At 37.1% G+C, this 25,175-nt stretch overlaps 1 protein-coding gene across 1 annotated transcript in view; it reads left to right on the plus strand.

Annotated features, from left to right (window-relative positions):
* Positions 1-10,977: 10,977 nt before the first annotated feature.
* Positions 10,978-25,175, plus strand: part of LOC119833406 (fat-like cadherin-related tumor suppressor homolog) — a 50,907-nt gene continuing 36,709 nt past the window's right edge. The window contains exons 1-2 of the mRNA XM_038357397.1: positions 10,978-11,303; positions 24,919-24,966. The gene's annotated coding sequence lies outside the window, so the exon portion shown is untranslated. The remainder of the gene's footprint in view (positions 11,304-24,918; positions 24,967-25,175) is intronic.

Below are 25,175 nucleotides of genomic sequence, written 5' to 3' on the forward strand. Positions count from 1 at the left end.
TTTGTTGGTCCATACTCGTGCAATGTTTTTTAATATCTTTTATCTCCGAAATATACTTTTCAATGAGTTCTAAACGTTTATTCTGCCTCGATTCGAAGACTCCAAACATTTCCTTAATTTCATTTCGGAGGGATAGAATAGATTCATGAATTTCGACATTATCCCGGGTCAAGCCTTTACGGTCCTTTTGGACTGTACTTGTAGACCCATTTTTGCTTTCAGGACTTATTTTTCGGCTCATTTTATTCAGTAAAAAAATTATTCTGTGTATTATGACCTTTATTTATAATAACTAAGAGGTTATAATAGTCTGGAGTAATTAGGCCAATAGCAAAAGAATACAAGCTCCGCCCACTAGCGTTAATGAGCAGTAGACTGGGGCGGGGCTTAAGTAGGAAGCGCGTGCGCAAATAAGATTTTTGCACGGTAAAAATTGAGACACACTTACTATGCGTCGTCCTCTAACACGCAGCCAGCATACGCACGGAGTACCAGGAGCACAGCAGTGTAACGCACACTTGTAGATGCACGTAGCTAACGCTTGCTGTTTATGCGCTCCTATTATTTCACTTGATTTATTTTACTCAAATTTAATTTATTTTTAAGTGAATAATTAGCACGGACACGTCTATACACTATTGGATCCAGGAAGGAAGAGGGACACATAGGAAACAAAGTTTACATAGAAAAATTGAGTGATATAAATAATACATACTGGACTGAGTAAAAAATATTGATTACATATACGCTATATTAATAGAGAATAATAAAATATGTAGCTGACCTGATAAATACAGTATGTGTATCAATAGAGATTATAAATATGAGCGAACATTCCAGCCCCGCTGCGCCGTCTGAAGGACGCGCGGTGAGCCGAGCGCGGCTTTTTGCGCGACTCTCGCTTCGGTGGAAGGTGTTAGGTGTGACTGTGCACTTAGTGAAACATTTACGAGATAAAGTCAATAATAAAGAAAGAAAATCTCAGCCGCTTAACATTCTACTAGCGATGTATGCTATCCCATACTGTTTACTACTAAAATAATTATAAACAACATATTAAGCTAGATATACTATATGTCCGCAATTAGTACTTAAGTACATCGGCCATAAAAAAACAATGCATTTAAATATTCAGATGAATAATCTTTAGCATTTGATACAACGAAAATGTATCATGGTTTCGGTACATTACTATTGTATACAGTTATAGTACAGTAATTGGCGATTAAGATAATTGCCGATATCCGAAGCAACTATCCGCGAATATTCAATTTACATGTCTAATACCAGCTTCGACTATACGCAACATATCAAACTCACAGCCAATCATGATAAACTATGCGTCAAACTTTATTCAATTTATGCGTAAAGTACATGGCAACACACGCTTGGAAGTTTTATCGTCGGCTGCATATCTCGAGCGCTATACTTACAAATTGTTTGAGTGATGTTGACACTTTCTTAACTTATAACATAACCTTTATCGCGGTGGTCCGAATCGCTTTCACCGTTTAACTTTTATGCGCGACGGCCGAGTCGTGAAGAATTGCCGACGTCGCGATATTTTCGTATACTCGGCGCACCCATCCTTGGGCTACACACGTTTCCCTCTTAAATTCTTTCGGCTCGCTCCAGTTATTATAGTGGGTTAACAAATTAATATTTATTCTTATTTTCAATCGCCGAAAAATATAAAGTGAAGTCCTCTAGTGGAGAAGTGACATTCTTTTTTTGTGATTGAAATATATGAACTAATTATTGCAAATCTAGGCTTCACTGTAGAAATGTGACTGAGATGTCACTGACTAGTGAATCATCCTCATAAATAATATGATATACAAAAACAAACTGTGCAACCCAATCTCAGTCCACTCTACAAAGTTGCGCACAAGCTCAAAGCTCATGTTACGACGTGTCATGATTTTTTGTATTGTTTCTATTAAAAATAACCTGAAGCGCATTTTGCATAACTAAGCTATACCTTAGTTATACTACTACTATTTATTATCTCCGAAATTGCGATGATCTTAGTATTAATTTTTTAATAATTTATGTTTATTTACATACATTTAAAAAGGTTCTCACAAAAGGTCTGACACATACACACACACACACACTTATTTTCTCTAAATTATGGCAATCAATTATGACTTTTATCAATTTCATGTCAATTTAAATAAAATTAGGACTTGTAAAAAAGCACTAGTGTCTGCAAATGCGCTGGCCGCTTTAAGGATTAGCTAAGGGATAAGAAAAGGATTGCGACAGGAAAGAGGGAAGAGACTGGGAAGGGTGAGGAAAAGGAGACGGGCCTTCGGATGCCCCACTCACTGTACGAAACAGTAGCATTTTCTACTATTTCATTTACTTATCGAAAGAAAAAATGTGCCAAGGGTGAAGTCGGGGCAAACGTGACTATTTATATTATGAAGTCAAAAGTTATGACCACGTTTGTTATAAATAAACACAGATTCTGTTCGAGCTCCTCTCTTCCCAGAAACAGACCTTTAAATGGCGTTGACTATAAAAACGTGACATTTCAAAAGATCTCGAGAAGCGCGTCGTAAAATATGACTGTGACTTTTTCAACTTTGATTTCAAGAAAGATCATATCCCTGCAGATTACAATCGTATATGTATTATCGAAGTTGAATGTGGATAACAATCGAAACTTATCAGTTTACAAAGGACTATAGCCGGTGTCGGCACTTGTGCGTGAGTTCCCGGAGTAATAAGATACGCACCGGCCGGGTGGGGCGTAGGGGAGGGGGGAGCACCGGGGCGAGGGGGTGAACATCAGGGCTGTCAACTGTTCATTTAAAAAATCCAATTTCTTGGCTAAAGTTAAAGTTTTGACGTCTTTGAAATACTGAGTGTATTTAAAAGAGTTCAAAATTTAATTCCTCTTACGTCCTCTTACGTTAAATTGAATGATTTAATTGAATAAATAAAACGGAAGATAGGCATTAGTTTCTCCGACAACCCTAGCCATGACATCAATCTCGTGAAGTAATTCGTCGGTCGCACATCAATTGTCGATACGTCCTTTAGACTCCCTTCCGAAACTTACTGAGATATACAAAATATACACGTGTATGAACTTCTGTTGTACCGTAATTAATGTAATGGAATAGATCCAGTTCTCCCTACTTTTCTAGACTAGTGTTTTTTTTTCTTGGAATATTCATTCGATGAAGTATAAAATTCATAAGGGTGATGATATATAATATTTCATAACCAGTAGTAACGATTTTATTATTATTTCCTTAACGCATTTTAACATAATTATTAGAAACTTAAAAAAAATGATTATCTCAAACTATTCCACAAACTCATCCTAATGCAATATTTCCTTGTAAGAAAGGATTCGTAAGGATAACGAAGAACAAAAACTACAATAAACGCTAACAATCAATTTAGCTGGATTAGTTGAGAACGTTTCAAGCTTAAAGTATTGAGCGGATCGGATTTCTGGCCGCTGCCGGTAACCAATTAATTAACACACAAATATAAGTAAACATCGATAGCGTGAACTGATACAAGAGCCTAAGTTTATTAGAGACTCATCAAATCACTGGGTGAAGTTTACTTGTTTGCTGCTTCTGTAGAAGTGACGAGCGAACTATGTGAAAATGTCGATCACCAATATATAAATTATGCTCGCTGTGGAATTGAATAACACAATTTCAAATAATTATAGACTCTTGTTATATATGTGATAGGAAACCTAGGAGGCAGGTTACGATATCATCGACGAATTCCGTGACAGCTTTGTGACCAAAAATATAATGGTTGTAAATATTTATTGCTGGCATTTATTGTCTACGCGGCGTCGCTGTCGGCTGTCTGTTTGCTTCCTATGGGACGAGGATCTCATGCGATATGAAGTAACTCTATGTAAGCTAGAAGATATAAGATAAACAAGACTTGCAGTCGGCGTGTTTGCATTAGTTAAAATTAATCAAATTATTTTTCACTGTTTTCATAACATTTCATGACATTTATTGCTCATAAAAAATGTAAAGAATATTACATATGGACCGTAACATTACCTTCGTAACAGATAATAAAATACGCTATCATATTATTGCTCCTGCAAAATCGGAGCAGTAATAATATGTCACAGCTGTTTTGTTTAATTACCCATTGAATTAACTAAACGATGTCATTACATTAAATTATCGTGGATTTTACTGTCATCCAGATATGATACGATATATCGCTTCAATTTTATCATGTATAATTTAATCATCGACGTAACCAAATCCCATATATTATAATTGTATGGATTATTGATCTGCACCATAATTATTATAGAAAAATGATAACACGTGTAACTAGAGACGTGTATATATAGTTTATTAAAAATAAAACTTGCCTGTCTCTACAAACATTATCTTTACAGTTATCGAGAGAGCAAATAACATATAAATATATCTATATTATAAAATTCAAATAAAACTTCCGTGTTATTCGAAATGAGGCCATCAGCAAACATCGGTATAGTAGCGTGTGTGCACGAGTGCATGGCTGACAGATAATCAGTGTTTATTCGGAGCGCGGTTACGTGTTATTGCTTACTGATAGTCGCCAATTACGGCCTAATCCTGGAAAGTAGCTGCTTATCGCGCTGTTATCAGTGATAAGACGCCCCCGCCCCGCGCGCCCCGGCGCCCCATGCGCCCCGCTCGCCTCGCACCTCACCGCAACTCGAGCCGACCGCGGAAGCCCGACAAACACGCGAAACCCTTTAAGGCATACTAAATTCTACACTAAACTGTATAGAATTACATTATAACACATTAGTCACCATATGACACAGTAACGGCGCTGAAAACATAAGTCGGAATTATCGTATGACTCTGTTTTTAAATAACGATAAAAATTTATTGAAGAAATTGTGTATAGAATCGTGTAATTGCTTAACCAAGAATAAGTTTAAACGTCAACTGTCTGTTATATTGATGTACGACCAGAAGGCTGGTATATAAATAATTAATTACACGCTATAACGATTAGTTACCTAATTAAATATTTGATAGAAGTGTTGTCAACATAGATAATGAGTATAACAATCTTACACAGTTATGTTAACTTACATAAATTATTTGAACCCAGAGGCGGATAGTTCCATACGTGATAGAATAGAAGTTTTTTTCACCATATTTTAAGATGGAACAGTCCTTACGACATATGAAGATGGATACTTGATAATAATCAATGTTTCATTAACATTTTCATTGTAAAAGGAACACTATTGTAATTTGTTGTTTTTACTATTTAATGTTAATTTCATTAAATCGGTCGACTCTATGTTAGTCTAAACAAACAAATAGTATATAACATGTACGCTACCGGTGTGGTCGTAATGAGCACTTCCTGCGCAGTAATGGAACCCACGACCGGCGAGCGGCGAGCGGCCGCCGCCTGACCACGGGGTCACGTGATCAATAACGCGCCGCGGCGTAAGTCTTCAATGTCCAAACTGAGGAAACATTCAATAAACTCTTAATCAAACTACGTTTCCTTATAGGTGGGATAATCACACCTAGGGACAAATTAAATGATTGAATGAATTTGCGACCTAATTTTCATCAAACCATTGTAAAAGCATCGTCCACAAAATCTTATACGATGCAAATCTTGCAAATAAGCTGTCTTCGATCTATTTAGCAAAACTGCATGAAAAATAAATAAGTTGAAATATTTTACCTTTAGACCAGAATCTAAGCGCACGTTTGAAAGTATTAGCAATAAACTTATAGAATCAATGTAACACAAACTATACCCTTCTAGGAAAAGCCGAAGCACCTAGCTAGGGGTGTTCGATACCGTGATTACTGAACACATGCTACCATCTGCTAATCGATCCCACGTCCCACGCTGCAGCTGGCGCCCGCAATGCCTGCGAGGAATTTCATTTGCCTCTCATCTCCTTTATTGCGGCGACCTTAATGCCTCACATGCTTCAATATCGCCCTCCGCTACTGGAAGCCGTACGCGGCCGATCTTGGCGTCTGTCTATTGTTGCATAGGAACCGTCCACACACTCACACACGCACACACGCACACATGCACACTTAGCCTCATATACAAGCTTAATATTAATTCTCTAGGTCTCAATAATTTACTAACTACCTACGTTGATTTCAGATACATCTATTATAGTTTGTATGCGGAAATTTATACGTCATCCCTACGAATTGGGTACACAAATTTGACACCTGCTTATTGTGTGACGACTATAAGAGGCGACAGAAGCATAACACAACTTAGCGCTCATTAATAGTGAGCTTTATTAATTCTGATGTCGTTCAATTTACATGTCTTGACGTTCATCAGGCAAGTCCCATGTTTACAAATTAACGTAGATCGCTATTTACTGACAGGTGTAAGGACGAGTCTTTATGTAATAAATCGTTAGCCTACTCGTGTCTGATACTAGTGAGTAGACCAAAATGTGAAAGTTTTTGCGACATAGCACAATAAACCAGTAGTGCGATATCTTATAGTATATTTTGATAAAGCCCACGAAGCAGCTATTGTGAAGCGGGCGTCTTACTGCAATATGACGAATTAGGGTCCTTAGCGGGAAGGCCGCTCCACCGAAAGGGCTCCGACAATAAAACACGGCACTCGTAGGGGCGCACAGTATCTAATTTCCCCGATCTCGAGGGGATCATAAAAATAAATAAATTCGGTTGGGAACAGAATTGCCGCTTGTGAAACGGCCAATGTCTCAAATAATACTCAGTTTAGTCAGTTTAGCCTCTTTCGGTAGTGTGTGCGTCAGGCGCAGCCGGGTGGACGAGTAGTACTATGTAAAGTTAGACCTTACTGCAATTTTATTTGTAGAGAAATTAAATTTTAGAGAAATTTTACAAAAATATACCAAATATGGATTAGTGTCTCGTTTAAATAAATTTTATCCTAATAATATAGGTTTTGGTTTGAATAAAGAAGATTGTTTTTTATTTATTTAAATAATTATATTTAGACAATCTTGCAAACATTGCATAATATCCTGGCTTTTCGTATAGAAACGATTAATAGAAATATACGAGTTTTAAACTCGAAACAGAAACTCAAACATTTATTCATTCAACAAGACTTCCTTCAGAAGCGCTTTTGAATCATCAAATGCACAATTAATTAATGTTTACAAGAATTCAAAATTTAGTATTCAATATTCTAGTAAATAAATATGCGTCCAAAAATAGTATTCACCTCACTATTTACAAAGAACAAAGAATGTTCGGAGATTTCTTGAATATATAAAGCTAAAATCTCTTTATTCTAAGTATCGAGTATATATAGAACGAAAGTATTATTATGATAACAGTGTATAGAGCACGCGTTACCTTTTGTGACCGCGCTACAGCACTGCATTCGGAACGCAAATGAAACAATTTGGAGAGCAGCACACCTTGGCACATATTCGTATCAGCAGTTATGAGAGTTTTAATAAGATTTATCGCTTTACCTGCGAGCTGCGACCGTATCGTTATCTGAGATTACTGAGCGCCCTCGCGCCCGTCTCCACTGCGCCAACTGCCGACCACCACATTACTCTATAACTCATTATGAACTAACTAGAACTTTCATTTAAATTATTTATACGGATTTGAAACGTATACATATAAATAATTCAGTATTCTTTTTTCTATAACAAATAAATTCATTCTGTCATTCCATTTCTATGCAATCTTATAACTATACCATAGCACAAGAATAAAACAAAGCTTACGTATACCTCTACATGCTAATATGTTTGAAACTAATTTTGTTGTGTTTGACGTGATTATAAAGTTTATTTTCAAGGTTATCAAATCGATAAACGCACTTCCTGGTCTGCCGCCTTTGTCTCATAGCACTTTTGAACGATTACTGTAATCAAGAAGTGAAGACGCTTCGCGCACGGTCACGCGTGCGGCGCTGCGGCGGCCGATAGCTCCGTGAGTCACATTTCACACTACAAGACAATAAGCAGACCAGTATCCAGTGTCACGTTCTAATCAAAAGAAATATGAAACAACCATTTGTTTATCATAGCGATAAACAATTTGTTTATTACAATAGAACACGAAATACAATATGGTAAACCAGCTGTGACACGCGTTTCAGCAAAGTCACCTTAATTAGATATAACACCTACTTTATTTATTGTTATTTTATTGTTTTATATTTGTATCTTAACACAGTTTTTGTGAGTCGTGATTTGGTAATTCTGTTTCCTCGCGTATGTGTCTCCAAGCACGTGTTAATCTGAGTCATAGCAAACGAATTGTCTGCTATGCGATTCAATCAAGAATAGGATCGATTCTGCGCCATTTATGATGTCGTCGGTGTACATCAAACGAATTATTAATGTTTATTTAGAAATAATTAATGTAAGTCAGGTAAAATAACATAAACCGTTACTGAAATTCAAATTTCAATGCAGTCAATGTATTTGTACTTTATATTGATGTTTCAATTTTGTAAAATGAAATGTTTTGTAAATAAATAGAATTGACACATACAGGTCATTAACGTTGCTATTCTTAGTTGGATCGAATATTAAGTTCAAGTAACACGCTTTCCTACGCTATCCAAAATATCAACTCTATATTCTATATTCACTGTTCGACCAAAGTATTAGTTTTCCTATAAACCGAAAGTACTCTAGTTCATATTAAAAGAAAGAAGAGCAACTCTGAATGTTAGGCGGTGATGGTGGCTACCAGACGGGGACGGGTCAAGCGTGTGGGGGGCCTCGGCTCATGTGTCAACTTATGGCACCTCGGCGCCGTGGCCAGCGTGGCCAGCGTGGCCAGGAGCCAGCTGCTTCGATGTGTCATGCTATTTGATGCACCTGTACTTATGTTACATACTTACATACATTTAACTTTTATTGTAGCAAAAAGCATAAATTAAGAAGATGAACACGTCTTATGAATTTCAAGAGCATCAAATTTAAGTTTGATTCATTTATATGTACACGATAAAATTACCTATTTTATAGTGCTAATAAATATAATACATAATATTTCAACGAGAGTATATTAAATGATATTCCACTACTATGTCTTATTACTACTAAATATTGGTTATTGTTAATTGCGAATCATTCATTAGTTGTAATAACAACTAGCTAGGTCTAGGTTTGAAGTATCTGATACCGAGAAGTAGGTACTATGTCCTATATTAATTAATCATATATTTATTAGCTTATAAACATCCAAATTCTTATTATTCATGTTTATTAGCATAAATATTTTATCTATATGTTTATTGAATTTTACCACTAAAAAGTCACTGACATAAAGTGGGTGAACGAACTTATCATACATGTTATCATGATTTTTTTATTGATGTATCGTTCGAAATTTGTTGAGGACACACCTACAAGTAAATTATTTATTCGTAGGGACACACTATTCTTATCATGTTAACGTGTAAATAAAAAGTTGAAGTTAGTAGTAAGTAAATAAAAACTCTATTCGGGTTCTGTTCATAATATTAATATTAGGAACGTGACTTTTATATGATTGGTGATAGTTTGATTTGATTCTATAGGGAAAAATACCATTAACTAAAATATGTAGAAGAAGCAATTGTATTCGAATCAATAAACTTCCGTTTGTGAGCTATATGCTCAATAAATATCACACGTGTCTTGGTCAAAAGATTCCTTTCAGGGATGTTCAGAACCACAGCAGTGATCTTATAATTCTGGAAATGAAGACTCAGATATCTGGCATGCGAACAATCTCTTATCCATTCCCAATTGGACAAAGACGAATAATGGAATTTAGTGTACGTCGCGCGACCGCCGCCCGTTCGACCGACCGACCGACCGCAGCGGCCCGCAATGGCTCGGAAAACTTATCCGCCCGTGTTATTTTGTGGACCAGCGACTTTATGACTACGAGCCTATCATCGATATTCTACTCGTTGTCCTTTCTAACAAAGAACTTAGACAACGTTGGTTGTTGTTCTCACTCAAATTGTGGTTAAAGTTGGTTTAACACGCTAAATTAGCAGCAGGAATGATTTTAAAAGCTTCTCAACAAATGCACACCTATAATTGAAACAAAATGGAATGAAGCGTCGAAAAACTAAAAAACAAACACTTTCATTAGAACGTTTCCATAATGAAGTAAACCAGGCTTGTTCTAACTCAAACTAAGAGGTAGAACAAACATGTGGTAGTGTTTCCCGTTGGTTAGCTCGGTGGCTTTCCTATCGACGTTTCGTAATTTCCGCCTTAGCGCAGATTAGCGCGGGCCCACTCGCGGCGACACAGACCACTCATTCAGCCCAACTGCCCACACTCCGCGGCGCCCGGTAGCGGCTGCTCGTAGAGTTCACGGCGACTCGTGAGCTCCATTCACAGCCCGCCTACAACCCATTTCTCGTTTTCTATTTGTTTTGCAACGCCAACAGGTTACCGTGTCTCCGATGCCACTCCAAGTGGTAAAGGTCCACGTCCAATTGCGGGATATACGCTCCAGCTGAATAAAACGGCTCTGCTGGGATGAAGGTGAGAATCTTGCGTTATATGTCAACACAACATCATTAATATTTTTTTTTTATAAATGTATCTCATATCAATATTTGTTTAATACAAAAAGTGTAAATGTCTTATCTCATTTAAATATATATTGTTCATATCTATTTAACAGAAGGAATGTTACCTAATTCAAAAGATAACCGTAATAGAAGACCTAATCGTCTTGAAAATGATAACCTACAATACGTACATAAAATCTTGCAAACTTTGATTGGCAAATATTGGCCCAGTGCAGGTATAGTTGCGTTCAAACAGGTATCAAATACGATGCAGTGCAATTTGCCTTTCACAAACTGCACGAGGAGCCTGCCAGCCTACTCACGATATGAGAGCGGGCAAAAAGCAAGTTTATAGGGCAAGCTGCGGAGCCCGCCCCGCGCGCCGCCCCGCGCCGCCGCCCGCCGGTGCAGGCCAGTCAGTCAGCCGTTAGACGCGTCGGAGGTAGCGTGTGTTGCCGGCCGCTCTCTCCCCCCTCCCCCCTCTGAACATACGCGCGATCTCCACGCGAGTGACCATCAGGATCTATTACTTGTGTGATATCTAATCATTGTTACTGTGAATAGTGCTTAAGTTGGTATAAGTGTTGTGAAACTGCTGGCGTGGGGCTAGCAGCCGGTTCTGTTGGAATCCGAGCGGCCCATTCGCCTGTGCTTTCTAAATGATCCCGCGATCCCCAGCTCTGCCGTGTTAACATGTTACGAAAGGAGCATTAAAAATGAATGCCAGATAGACATAATATATGCTAAAGGTGAGCATCTAACTTGCATGTGTACGGCGTCATTCATACGAACTAGCTATGTGGGAAGTAAAGTGTAAACTACAACGAAAAGTTTCAAATTAAAGTTCATATTGTCATATCGGTGCCTACAGGGACACCGACAGAATTCTAAACAAGTAGAAACGTGTTTAGGAACGAGCTTGGCGAACACCTTTCAAGATCCTTGCGCTCGAGAAATAAATAAGTAGTTTCATGTTATTACGAAACTTTCCCGACAAATGCACTTTGTGTTTGACGCTGCTGTTATTGTTCTTCACGAATAAAACTAAAATTTCTCGGAACACGGAGCAGGTAGCTGTGTCTAATGAATGGCTCAATACATTGAGAAGAATAAAAGAATACTTATCATAAATCCATCAGAAGTTTTAAGAGAGGTTCGAGACTTGAAATTAAGTTGAAAAACAAACTAAATGGACGATCACACATCGATATAATATGGAACATTAATGTTCTATTAAAGTTAAATCTACCTTATTATTATTACTACAGTAATATAAAAAAAGACATTCAAATATGTCTTTGTACAGCATTAATTGCTTATTCCTAACGTCAAAAGGAAAAACAAAAATATCAACAATTGCATTAATTTCGACACCGATTCTTTGGGTAAAACAGAGTAGACACATTAATATACCATTCGATATAAATAACAAAATAGTATGTCATATTTATACTTTATGATATAAAGTAAGAATTTGTTTCATTTTTTTCTAGGTCGAAAAATCCTTTATTTATGCTACAAAAAATAGCAATATTGATAAAATTTTATTAACTGTAGTAATAAAATTTGTAAAGTATATCTTGAAAACTATATAAACATTGAATGTTAATTTGGGACTCTACCTTGTACGATGTATACAATACATGTACTCAGAAAATGTTTTGCATAAGATTGACAGCAAAAATTGTAGATTGTGCCTCTAAACAATTCATTACGAAATTACTAATTATTTACTATCATCCCGTTTAAGGTGAAATTTATACTTGAGCCCCTGTTTAATTTCCCTAGGGATTCCCTAATCAGCTAAAAAAGTTTATGAATTAAATCCAGACACTAAAGTTTTCAAGAGAAAATATGCCGTTACAATTTCTCATTATAACACTTGCAATTACTTCATAATGGGAGTTCTTTAACCAAATCGATTTACGGTACTCTGATAAGTCACCAAGTAAAGATAGTGCGAGTAAAGTGGGTTAGGTGGAGCCAGCGCGGAGCCGCTGCTGGCGAGCCCTGTCGCCGACTGAGGCCACTTTTGCAATACCACGCTATTGATAAGATAATAATATTTATTCACAACATTTCCTTTAAGGAAAATGACTCAACCTGTCTTTGCTCATTCTTCTGCTTATTCGGCTGAGAAATGTTGCGCTTTCACAAGAATTAGAAAAGACAGACTGATGATCTTCAATTATGAATTTTGGCTAGATCATAATTTATACAATTACCCATTCAAAACAAAGAAATGTATTACCGAGGAATTCCAATCATTTAACCGGAAATGTAATGTTATGGAAATTAATGATATTATTTAAAACATTCTCTACCAACTTATGTCACACTTCTAATAAGTTTAAATTTTCTCACGGTGATTTAAACGCATCGACGAGCAAGGCTTTTAAACGTGATAAACAGACGAAGTGTTGTCAGGATGCAATTAGAGCTGGCGGCGACGTCGCGTGGGGACCGGAGACTCACCGGTGTTTGAGCAGGCTCCACCGATCCTCTTGCCCTATTGTTATCCTTTACTTCTCTTCTGTGTCACATCGAAACTATACCTTGTGCCCGATGAGATGATACTCTGAATATATTGCAATATTATATGGTGCGTACTAGGCGCTCATAACATTTCATGATCGATGTCTACTTTGGCAATGTATTTTTGTTTATATACGTTTGTTTTATTCAGTAGTGTACAACTTAGCGAAAGTGATGTGTTTTTAGTAAAGAACTGTGATAGAGCAATTAAAACCTATACAGCTACCATAAATGTGTTCCACATGGCCTGTATGTTTTCGTTACTCTTCCCAGTCCTTTCCTTTATTCTTGTCAATCCTTTTCGTATTCCTTTCCATTAAAAGTCAGCAATAATATTGCGGAGACCTAAGAAATGCAAACAACCTTACACCACTGCAAATGTTCAAGGGCGGTGGTGGCGACTTATGATTGCGACTTAATTTACGTTTGATATTTACGTGTACCTAAACCCGCCAGATAACAACAGATTTCCATTATAAATAAGCGATATTCTGTCTTATAGTCCCCTCAATTAATTTAGTGAAAATCTCGTGAAAAACTGTTCAAACCTTCTAAAAAGTAGCTAGTACAAAGGGATAGATATAAGAAATTACTAGTTAATAATATTATGGCACTCTCATCTACAAGCAATTAAGTATTTTCTTCAGTTGTCGGAGCATTGAACAAAGATTGTGTCGTTTTAATGTTAATTAGCCTTAATAGCGGAGGTCGTGTGTGTTAAATTGTCAATTATCATTCTGGCGACGAGACTGCAAGTGTTGTGTAATGTTGTGTCGTTTAATCCCACTACGGAGTGGGAGATTTTAATAAAGATGGAATGTTAGCGTAATTAATGCAACCCAACAAGGGCGGGCCACTTATGCCTACGTAACGTTGCGAAATGCAAATCGCAAATAGGTTACTGTTGATGCCACTAACGATAAATCTATCACGCAAAATGATTTCGCACAACTTTGCTGCTTGCCCCGTAACGAGTAAGTAAACAAACATTTTACCGTTTAAGTTGATTGTTCATTATTCACGAATGGTTAAAACTATTCCGGATGTAAAATATAATAAAAAAAAACGCGAAATGTTAGTCGAGCTCGAGACTTGGGTTCGTATAAATAAGCGGCTATAGGAACTACGGAAACAATCGTTCATCTCCAAATCATAACCCCTACATATCTAGATATAGATTATCTCTGAAGAGTTTAACAGTCTGAGTGACCTTGTCACATTTCATGTGATACACCTTGGAGATGGACGGACCGACAGGTAGACAGACAGGCACATTTACAGCGAAGTATTAGGGCCCTGTTTTTTGCCTTTAAGTACAGGACTTAACTAGTTTTGTGTCGCTGCACGGTATAAAAAACTTTCAGACATAGACATAGGTATAGACAAACATTTATTCACACGCAAGAAGAAGATGATACGAGAGAGAAGACCCATAAAAGTATTTTTGGGCAGTGCGGTGATAGTCCTAGAGTTTTCCTTTTTCATATTTCGATAATGCAATATAACAAATCATGGTCCTAAATCGATCGATCGATCGATCCCTTGCATTTTACTTAAAAAATAAGCGTATAATTATTTTTGCATTAAGAGTACCGCAATTTTAATATTAATCAAAAAACCACCTTTGGACTCGAGTGTCAATCATGTGAATACTTAAACAGCGTATAGTATTCAATAAGTTTCCAGTACTTGAGTCTGAAGTAGGCTATCTCAATCTAGAATAAAAAAACAATGAAAATAATAATGCAAATATTGCATCCACACCGGGAACTGTTTATCGGTATATTGAACTGAAGTGCTTCTTCGAATAACGAGACCTTTTGTTGAAAAAGTAGTTCACAGTATTCTTAACAATAGTTTTATTTAGAGTGCGATTATACGCGAACATCTTATGGTTCTCAACGAAGGCAATAATACTTGTCGACCTGAATAACGCTTTGTCAGTCGCAGGCCGCAGCGGCCGCCGGTCCGGCCCGCGACATACTCATTTTGTTTAAACTTTATACTGAAGGCTCTTAAGATTTAATAAATTATTCTCTACTTATATCTGAATCCGATTGCGGAATACGAATTACGAAGAGGATGTGCTCATGGCCAACGAACAAACTTCGTTTCTTTAGTGTCATACTATTAAAATCTGATTTTATATGTTTCGTTTAGAATAAAGCTAATCATATTATAGAACGTCACTGGAGACATAACATGCACATGTTCTTTAATTAAATCCACCGCGAATGTGATTCGAGCATAACGTGCCTCGTGCGCTGCTCAGTAAATGTAGTTAGTAGTTCAATACGGAACCGGCGACCCGAGGGGAATGGCGGATAAATTAGATTCATCCAAAGTTAATGGCATATTTATACTGCGCTCTTTGGAGGGTGCCATTCATTATCGGCCGCGGCATTAAACTTGCATGATCCACTTGTTCGGGCGATCCATCGTCCTCGCCCGCTAAGCCGACGACTCTCATCTTTCCTTGCGACACCCTCTGTAATTACACCATCTGTCGTCAGACCCTTATCTTCACAGTAAAATGTAACTCTGTCATTCTGACTTCAGACACAATTTACGAGCCTACAATAAATGCTTCAAGTCCATACTGCGGACAAGATTGTAATAGCAGAAATGCTGTATTGCGGGATTTTTAAATTTTCAATGGAATTTTGTACCACATTAATCTAAAAATTACAAACTGTGACTGTTTCCAACTCTTGAAATCCTAACTCAGGCTAACCTCACATTTCCGATGCTCTAATTCCACATAACCTTACTTACGTTATTCATATGCATCTTACAGTCATGCTGAAGGGTTATACACCCTTATATGTCAAAAGACAAATTACTATTCAGTATGTATTATAAGCCAGCGACCTACAAACAAGCTTACTGCGAAATGTATCTGTTTTAGGTACATTAGTATTAATAAAGCAGCTACATTCGGGACTTCGAGACGCTCCGGCTGTACGTTACTTAACGTCTGGCACTTAGTGAATAATGACTATGAGCTGCATTTAAACCGACTGTTTTTAATGCACTACGTTTTCTTCTGAGACAGCTGGAAATAGCTATCAATATTGCAAATATAGGGTGGGTGGGTTATAAATTTTGGACAAAGTAATTTTCGTTACTTATTACTTACTTTTAGAAATTAAAAACTTACTTATTTTTAAATATGTTATTAGGTATCAATCCATTCTTACCGCGATAAACATTATTTGATTATTTGAATTGACGAAAAAAGTTTCTAGAATTAAATGCATAGTATTATATTATTCTTACAAAGTTACATATACAGCTACAGATAAACATATGAAGCTAAGAATAAAATACCAAATCGTTTCATGGTTTTTTTTAAACCAGGAAACTAGCGGCTTCTGGCCCCTGGTGACGTAACAATTTTTCTCAGGTAGCTCGTAAATTTGTATTGAGACCGTAAAACAGAGTAAGTATTGGCAAATAGTCGACAGCTGTTTAGCTGCTGACGGAACCGTTTGCTACCTGCGGGAAATCGATTTACCTGCAAGCGACCTCTATTCCGACATAAAACCAACCTTTACCAACTCAACTTCGGTCGGTTTAAAACAATTTATACTTGTAACTGTTTTACGTTTTGAACAATTAGCAAAACAAATAAATCCTGTTCCATCCATGAATCTCATGTCAATAGTAAATTTGTGTCTATACATTTGATTATTATGCCGCTCCATAGTTTGTGTACTGTTACAAGTTTTTGTTTCATACATCGTTTGTTAGGCTTATAACTGTAAATACTTTTTAAACAAACACTAAGCAACTTAATTAAGAAACATTCAATCATATATTACTGTACGGTAACTGGCATCATAAAACTCAACTACGCGCACCTATAGCAAAAAAAATAAAACGTTGAAATCTTTATTGTAAAATCTTTGAATGGCTTGTAAAATAAAGCGCCAGATTAAATGGCCTTTATAACAACAGATCGACGTTTACAGTTAAGACGTACGAATTGGGAATAGTCTGATAGAAGGTGTAATAATAACCAGGCGTCGTTGGAGCGGCTCGCAGACTGGTGGCCGCGGCGTGTTCCTGTTGCCGCACCAGCCCCTCACTCACTAGCTCTATTTATACTTACGGGATTAATTCAATGGTTGACTCACGTTCGAGACTTGTATCATGAACAAGTACGTATTATATAATATCTCTACGATGACACTGAACAAGCTATATCACCGAATTCAGGAACTTGACGAAAATTATATAAGTGATGTGCAGTACCTACCTGCATTTCGATTAGTTTCACATAAATATGGAGCCAAAACAAATTATCTTGTAAGTAGATTATAACGTTCCTATATAGTGGTTAATAACACAGAATTGACATTTAACAATCTTGCATTTCTACATCCAAATAAAAAAATACGTTACAGACGGTATTTCATTGAGTAATAATTGCATGTGTTATTCACAATATTACCATAACAAATATTCATCCTTTAACGGAACTAGACAAAAAATATGTTAGGTCTTAAATTACAACTAAAATTCTCTAAACAAGTAAACGTTTGTGATATCGTCGTATTTCAAGTGTGTCCTGCACGTCTTCGTCCCTGCATGTCCTTTGAAGTTTTCCCAAACCCTGTTATCTGTGAGGCGCGGAGTGACAACCGGCTGCCGAGTTATCAGCTTCCCATAAAGTCTGAGGATAAGTCACGACGCCTGCCCACGGTACATCAACACACTACCGTTGGTCTATTATTTCGTTACTTAAAAGGAATATTTCTCATCAAAATTTCTCATTAAAAGGAATATTCATGGTTTTTCAATACATTTCTATTACTATATTATTACATTTATTTTATAGCACCTTTTGCCCTGTGTTTTTTTACTAAATATGAATAGCGTCTCCTTGTCCACCAGGTTGTCTGGAAGAGATCGCTACTTTAGCGATAAGACCGCCTGTTGCGCTTATATAGAGTTTATTTATAGAATTTATTTCTGTATGACTTGGTGCACAATAAAGTATTTTGATTTTGATTTGATATGATATATAATTTTTTTGTGTTATCTTTTTTCTTTTAAATGCAAAACTGATAGGCACTGCGTAATAGATAATCTTATCTTAAATTTTTAGGATATGATTTTGATTTTAGTAAAATTATTTAGTCTGTTTGTTAGGTAAACTATGTTTAGTTGCGGATGAACACTAAAAGGGTTCCGGAGCCCCTTCACTCACGCACACTGAAGATATAATATAGGAATAAGCATCGGATATTTCGCTTTTATCATAACAACAATGTTTACTCTCTGACGAAAAGGTTTTATAGCTTACAGTTTATTGACCGGCCTGCGTAGTCTGTTATCTGCTGACTTCTTTAAGTATTTACTGTGACGATTTGAGATTACAGCTCATAACATTCTCAATTCTACTACGTAACGAAATGTTTGGTCTAAATTTGGGCCGAGGCATATATGGTAAGTATTACAGAGCGAACATAAGAGAAACATGTGTCTATACGTGGTCGAGAGCGGTTAAGTGTGCCTGTGCGCAGCTGTCACTCCGCGCCCCGCGCCCCGCGGCCCGCGCCCCGCGCCTCCTCTCACCCGCCCTGCCCCGCCCCGCGCGCCCGCTGGCTTAGCCACGGGATGTTTGCCGCATACCTGAACCGACCCGACACTATTTTAACCTTTGTTATCGCACCGTGTGAATTTTAACTTAAAAAAATATACATATAAAATAAAAAAATAAATACTACCTAGAATTTCAGAATGTATTATTCTATTTCCTATAATAAAAATATCGAAACATCCTTGATTAAAGGTTATTTTCGGTTACGTTTTGCATAAAATCTTGAATGTGAACATGGAGCGATGTTATTTGTACCCGGTCTATAAAGTATTGTAACGAATGACGGCTATTCACAACTTCTCTGGGGGACCTTGAACTCGATGTAAACACCGCGGTGGCCGCGCTCGTTCCACCTACCCTCCACTTCCTGTATCATTTAGAATCTGTCTCATTATAGCTCGCTACTTAGCGGCGTATCTGCGCGAAGGTCAGGGCGACGACCGGCGCCGCTGACGTCACATCTTCGCTGAAGCTGGCGGCCCGCGGTACCATTTGAAACCTGATCCCCGCACTAACACTTAAACAGTTACACGAAACAAAACCTCGTCAATAAACAGCGTCTCGCTGGAATTTCTCGTTCCGAGATAAATGGCCGGCAGCAACTACAGGAGATTGTATCGTTTCACTTACGTTTCTTGTCCATAATTATTTTTTGCTGCAATTAGCGTTCTTTCTCTCTACTCTGCAATAATAATAAATAAAAATGCTAATAAATAAAAAATGAATAAAAATATAATACACAAAAATTGAGTACACTTTATTTCAAATTTAAGTGTACGACAGGTTGGTTTGGCTACACCAGGTAACTAAATAACCCGTATCACCAGAGCCCGACTCCTCACCTCATTAGAACACATTCTTAATATATTTTCCTTTCTGGGAGGAAAAATGTAAAATGTAGAGTTTCAAAAAATTATCTAAAAAAATGTCTTTAAAATAACTTTCAAATCGCTGAGCTTAAATTGAAAAGTTACCAACAACTTTTTAAACAATAACTGTATCATATATAGTTTTATTCGTGTAAAAAAACAAGACTTACATTACATGTTAACAGTTCTAATATTTAAATAATATATTTAATATCCTACACATATTTAAAACATTACCTTTCATGAAATGATAAAAGTAAACCCTTCTGTTAAATAAAAAGAACGAATAACCTAAGTTTTACCATACATATTTATTTGATAAAATGCTGTTCTTTAAAAACATATCATGTATTCGAGCATTCTGTATTCAATGTTCCTGTATATAGTCAAGTATTCATAACACAATACTACAAAAAAAAAGTCACGAAAACGACCTAAATTTAAAATTTCGAATGAATTTTTAATGATTTAATTTGTTTCAATGCATAGTCTTTTTATATGAATATATTGTTAATTAAACTCGACAGAGAAACTGCTAAATTAACATTTATATCTAGCCTTCTGCAGTTATTAAATTCAAATATACTTCAAACTACAAAGTCGACCAGTGATTCAATAACCCGCCGCGTCCTTCCTACACCCGCGCCACCATATCACGAGCAGTGCTGGCAACTGTTAAACCATCTCGCCAGAAAAATAGAATTGTGACTTGCGATAGAGTTGCGAGTTGCGACAGCGTGGCACCGCCTCGCCGCGCCGACACATCAGCGCACCTCGGTGGCGCCGGCGCCGCCGCGTGCGGACTGCGGCCTGCGGTCACTACCCAACTATTTATATACACTATTATCATAATTACATTCATAGTCATTCCTCATCTTGAAGCGTGGTGTCGCTACTTTCACTTGGCAAGTTCAAAACAAATACGTTGACAACTTGTGGGCGATTATTATTGCGGCGAGTAAAACTGAAATAGTTTTCAAAATTGTGTAATATATGAATTGAGTTGCTTTAGCGAAGCTCGAAAACATCGTGTAAACAGTGGCGTAGTTCAATAACCTTATTACACTGAATGACTCGTGCCACGCAAGGCGATGGCTGTAGCTACATATTATTTACTTCAGGACGCAATCCGCGCACCGCAGCTTACTGGTAAAATGCTTCTATTACCTAACACTGTGCTAAAACTTTTTAATTCATTACAATACTTCATAGCTAATCATAAATCGATTGATTGTGACAAAAGCTTGGTGACATAAGATATATATATAAAGACATAAGATATATATGTATATGTATATATATATATATATATATATATATATATATATATATATATATATATATATATATATATATATATATATATATATATATATATATATATATATATATATATATATATATATATATATATATGTGTGTGTGTGTGTGTGTGTGTGTGTGTATATATATTATACTTTTTATAGCGAAAAAAAGAGTATTATATGATATGCGTATGTATCGCATGAAACCTTGTTATGATAGAATATTCTAATTCGCGCGTATGGTTGAGGTGTTGGTTCCGCTGCCAAAGTTACAATTTAGCAGAAGTGATCCACACAATCGTTCTACAAGAGGGAGGAACGAGCCCGAGTGTATGAAACGCCATGTTGATACTCTATGTAGGTGGTACATTTGGTAAACACAAATTTATATCATACGCGATAAATGAATATGTCATTTCGAAATGTACCACCGACTTCAGCTGTACAACGCTCAGGTGCGGCCGCATACTGTTCTCATCTCTGGGCTGGAGCCCCTCAGTACCAACTCCTTCCTCTTGACCGTATCCAACGTCGAGCAACTCGAATTGTCAATGAACGTAGGCTTACAAATAGGCTTTGTTCTCTATTCTAACGAAGAGACGTTGCGTCCCTTTGTATTTTGTATAGAATGTACTATGGGGAGTGTCCTGTGGATTTGTTCAACCTTTTACCAGCCGCACAGTTCCAAGCATCGGACCACCCGCCGTAAAAACCAATTCCACCCGCACCAGCTGGATGGTTGGCGGTCCACCACCGTACGCTTCACCCGCAACTTCTTTCCGCGTACGGTGAGGCTTTGGAACGATTTACCAGCTACGGTGTTCTCGAACAATTACGAAATTGGGGCCTTCAAGAAAAGCGCGGATATGTCACTGAAATATGGTCGGTGGTGACCACTTAACAAATTACGTTGTACTTGTATAATAGTACATGGTACTTGTGCATCTCGTGCTAACAAGGATCTGCATTTTCTGACTATTATTTTTCAGCTTTAACTACTTTCCCTTTGATCTTGTTGAACGACTGTATGACCGTCTGTATACTGTGACATTACCATGCGAGAATCATGTTAAAAATATGAAGACATTTCAAGTGATTCCGCTTATACACTAGAATTTATGACCATAAAAAGTCACATGAGAAACGAAGTACATCGCTAAGTAAATATACCGCCGATACAAGGGAATGATGTCAGCGAGCCACGCGCGGCACACTGCGCTCGCACGAACAATCTGAAACAAACGAGACATTGATTAATGTTTCCTTATAATAGCATGATCTACTAGATCTCTATTCTACATGCAAGATATCTCTTTTTTATGTTTTTCCCATTGTCAAACAAATATCCTATGATATTATTTACATCTCCTTAATGTACATAGACCATAGTGTACATAGACCATTACAAAACAACTCAGTATGATTCAATGTATTCCACTCGAGTACGAGTGCAAGAAATCGAACGGATCTGGAAACTAGATAACCGTATAGAGAATGTTTGCAAACGTTACATCGGCGTGTATGGAGTAATCTATTGTATCGCGATCGCGGCCCGTCAGCGTGACTCACGCCTGACGTCACGCGGCTCGCGCCTCGCTACGTCACGCGGCGTCTCGCGGCCACCGCAGCGCACAGCGCTACAGGCCCAAACAAAAACTCGCCTTACCTTTATTTGTTCACACGACTCGGCCGCGTCATGCTTTCATTCAGAGCTCTTACTATCACTTGCATAATGAATGCGGATCACTTGACATTAGACCCGCTCTGTTGTTTCTCTTAACTAGGTTAATGATATTAATTATTTCTACTTCGCTTGATAAATAGCTGACTTTCGATCGGTTTTATTGTGTATTTGTTAACTACGCATGATCATCGTGTTATGAACGAATACTTGTCGACCGTAGCAACAAGCAACAGGCAACAAGCAACCGTCTACTGTAGTGTGAGAGTGCAATTTGAGTGATAAGGATAGTGCTTATCTGCACATATATTATAAAGAGGAAGAATTTGTTTGTTTGTTTGTTTCTTTGTAGCGGATAATAACAACTGGACTGATTTTAAAAATTCTTTCACCATTTAAAAGCTGCAGCTTCACTGAGTGACATAGGCTATATATGTACCACGAGGAAACCGGGGCGAACAGCTAGTACTTTATGAAATATGAATAATTACGTATTATTATTTATAATACGTAATATACTAAATGAATAGAGATAAAAGATTGTATTTGCACGCGTATTTGCCATGTTAAATGTAGTAACACTTGTATTATTGATTGATGAATACCTATCTAGTAGAAACATTTCATTACAAGGGCCCCAAAAAAAACTAATCACAGCAACTTTTGATTGAAATGTATACCGTCTGTATCTCATTCCTGCGAAAACAGGTTTAGAAAACAGTTTAAATTGTTATACTATGGTATTGTGTATCATTTTAAATCAAAGATTTTTCTATTTTTAGTTAAATTATGAGCGAGTCTAAGCCATGATCAAGTTTCAAACGTAGGTACCTAATACCTATAGCTGTATACTAAAAACGAAATAATTTATTGGGTTAATGAAAGTTCATTTTAAACATGCATATTAAACATATCATAAGTATCTATTACGTTTTATCTAATCTCGTGATATTATTATAGGCGTATCAACACGCAATCGAGTTAATCGTTGTTTTATTTCACTCTTAGTGATATATTTACTGAGCTCTCTTGAAATTTATTTAATTCATCATCAGCCCATACGTGTTCCCATGAGCTGGGACACAGGCCTCCTCTGAGGTTCAGGCCATTATCCATCACGCTGGCTACTTGGCCACTACTGCTAGCACTTGCGAGATGGCAGATGTCCAATGTCGTCGAATTTTTGATTCTTGGACATGCGGGTTTCCTCTCGCTATTTTCCATAACCGTTTTGAGCAGTGGTGCTTATACAAAATATAACAATGTGCAGATAAATAGAAAAGTCAATTAATTTCTTGCACGCTCGCCTGGTCTCGTACCTCCGACTTATCAATTCTTAAGTCAAAAAAGTCTTGAGATCCTCACCACTGAGTCACCACTGCTACATTTCATTAAACTATTTACGTAATATTCAGACATTGTGCAGTCATTTTGATACATCTCATCACAAAAAAGAACATACCATAAACATGCAGACACGTATATTGATATAGTGACTGCAACAACGAATCAGTTATTAAATTTAACGTAACATTTATAGAGCAAATGTTTTGCAGAAGAGAAAATAAAAGCATCAACGATCATTTCGTCCAGCTAGTATTATATTCATAAGCTACAATTTTATGATTATGTTTCGTGTAGCGGTGGGGTCATTAATAACTCAGCCCGTACAACCCCGAAGCGCCGCGCACGCCACTCCACTGCGCCATTCCAACCAACTCTCCAACCAACCAACCGCGACTTTGGAATCAACTTCAGAAACATTTCTAAACATTTCTTTCGTTATATTTAAAGGGTACACCGCAGTCAAAATATCTTACTGGATTATATATTGAGTATAATAAATGAACGTCACATAAAAACACGCTATAATTTGAGAATTTCATTCTGATTTCGTCATATTTACTGACTAGTTATTGATGACCTAGCTAACAACATTGCAAACGCCTTGTACAAAATATATTATATACTCGTAACTCGTATTGTCGTAACGTAATATTTGACCAAGAAAAATATAAATACTACTTATACAATGAATTTAATTCAAATGCGAAGATATTCTATCTGTAAGCTCGCACACGGCGCAGTAGCTGGTCCCGACTTGGGGCTCGAAGACTCCCCGCCCGCGCCCGCGTCATAATGAGTCCTCGCAAATAATAGAGTGGGTGAAAAAGCTTCCGCGCTCGCGACACTACTTAAAATGCCGCCCTCAGAAACACTCGTAGCTCGCAAATCACGTTGGCTTTTCAATTTCTCGCTTTATACGTGTTGTTGTTACAAAACTAACACTTCCTACAATTGTTACCAATATTATACTAAATTCTTACGTTTTTCTCTTTCTACAATATAGTGTATCTTTTCTTTCAGATTTTGACGGCACTCCACACAACTTCAGTGTCGTCTTTACTTCATGAGGTAATTAAGCATCAATATTTATTGAATGCTCAAACCTGTTTCACGTAGAATCTCGTTTTCCCTGGCGCGCCTGCATACGGAGTGGTCACTACATTACATGAGGTGTCTTATTTTATCCTTTGACTATCACTGTATATTTAATAAGCGTATTCGTAACAATCAACGACCTATATGTAAGATAAACTATTATATACTATATTTTTGGCAAA

This window comes from Zerene cesonia, chromosome 17 (genome assembly GCF_012273895.1).
Source record: "Zerene cesonia ecotype Mississippi chromosome 17, Zerene_cesonia_1.1, whole genome shotgun sequence".
NCBI classification, from domain to species: domain Eukaryota; kingdom Metazoa; phylum Arthropoda; class Insecta; order Lepidoptera; family Pieridae; genus Zerene; species Zerene cesonia.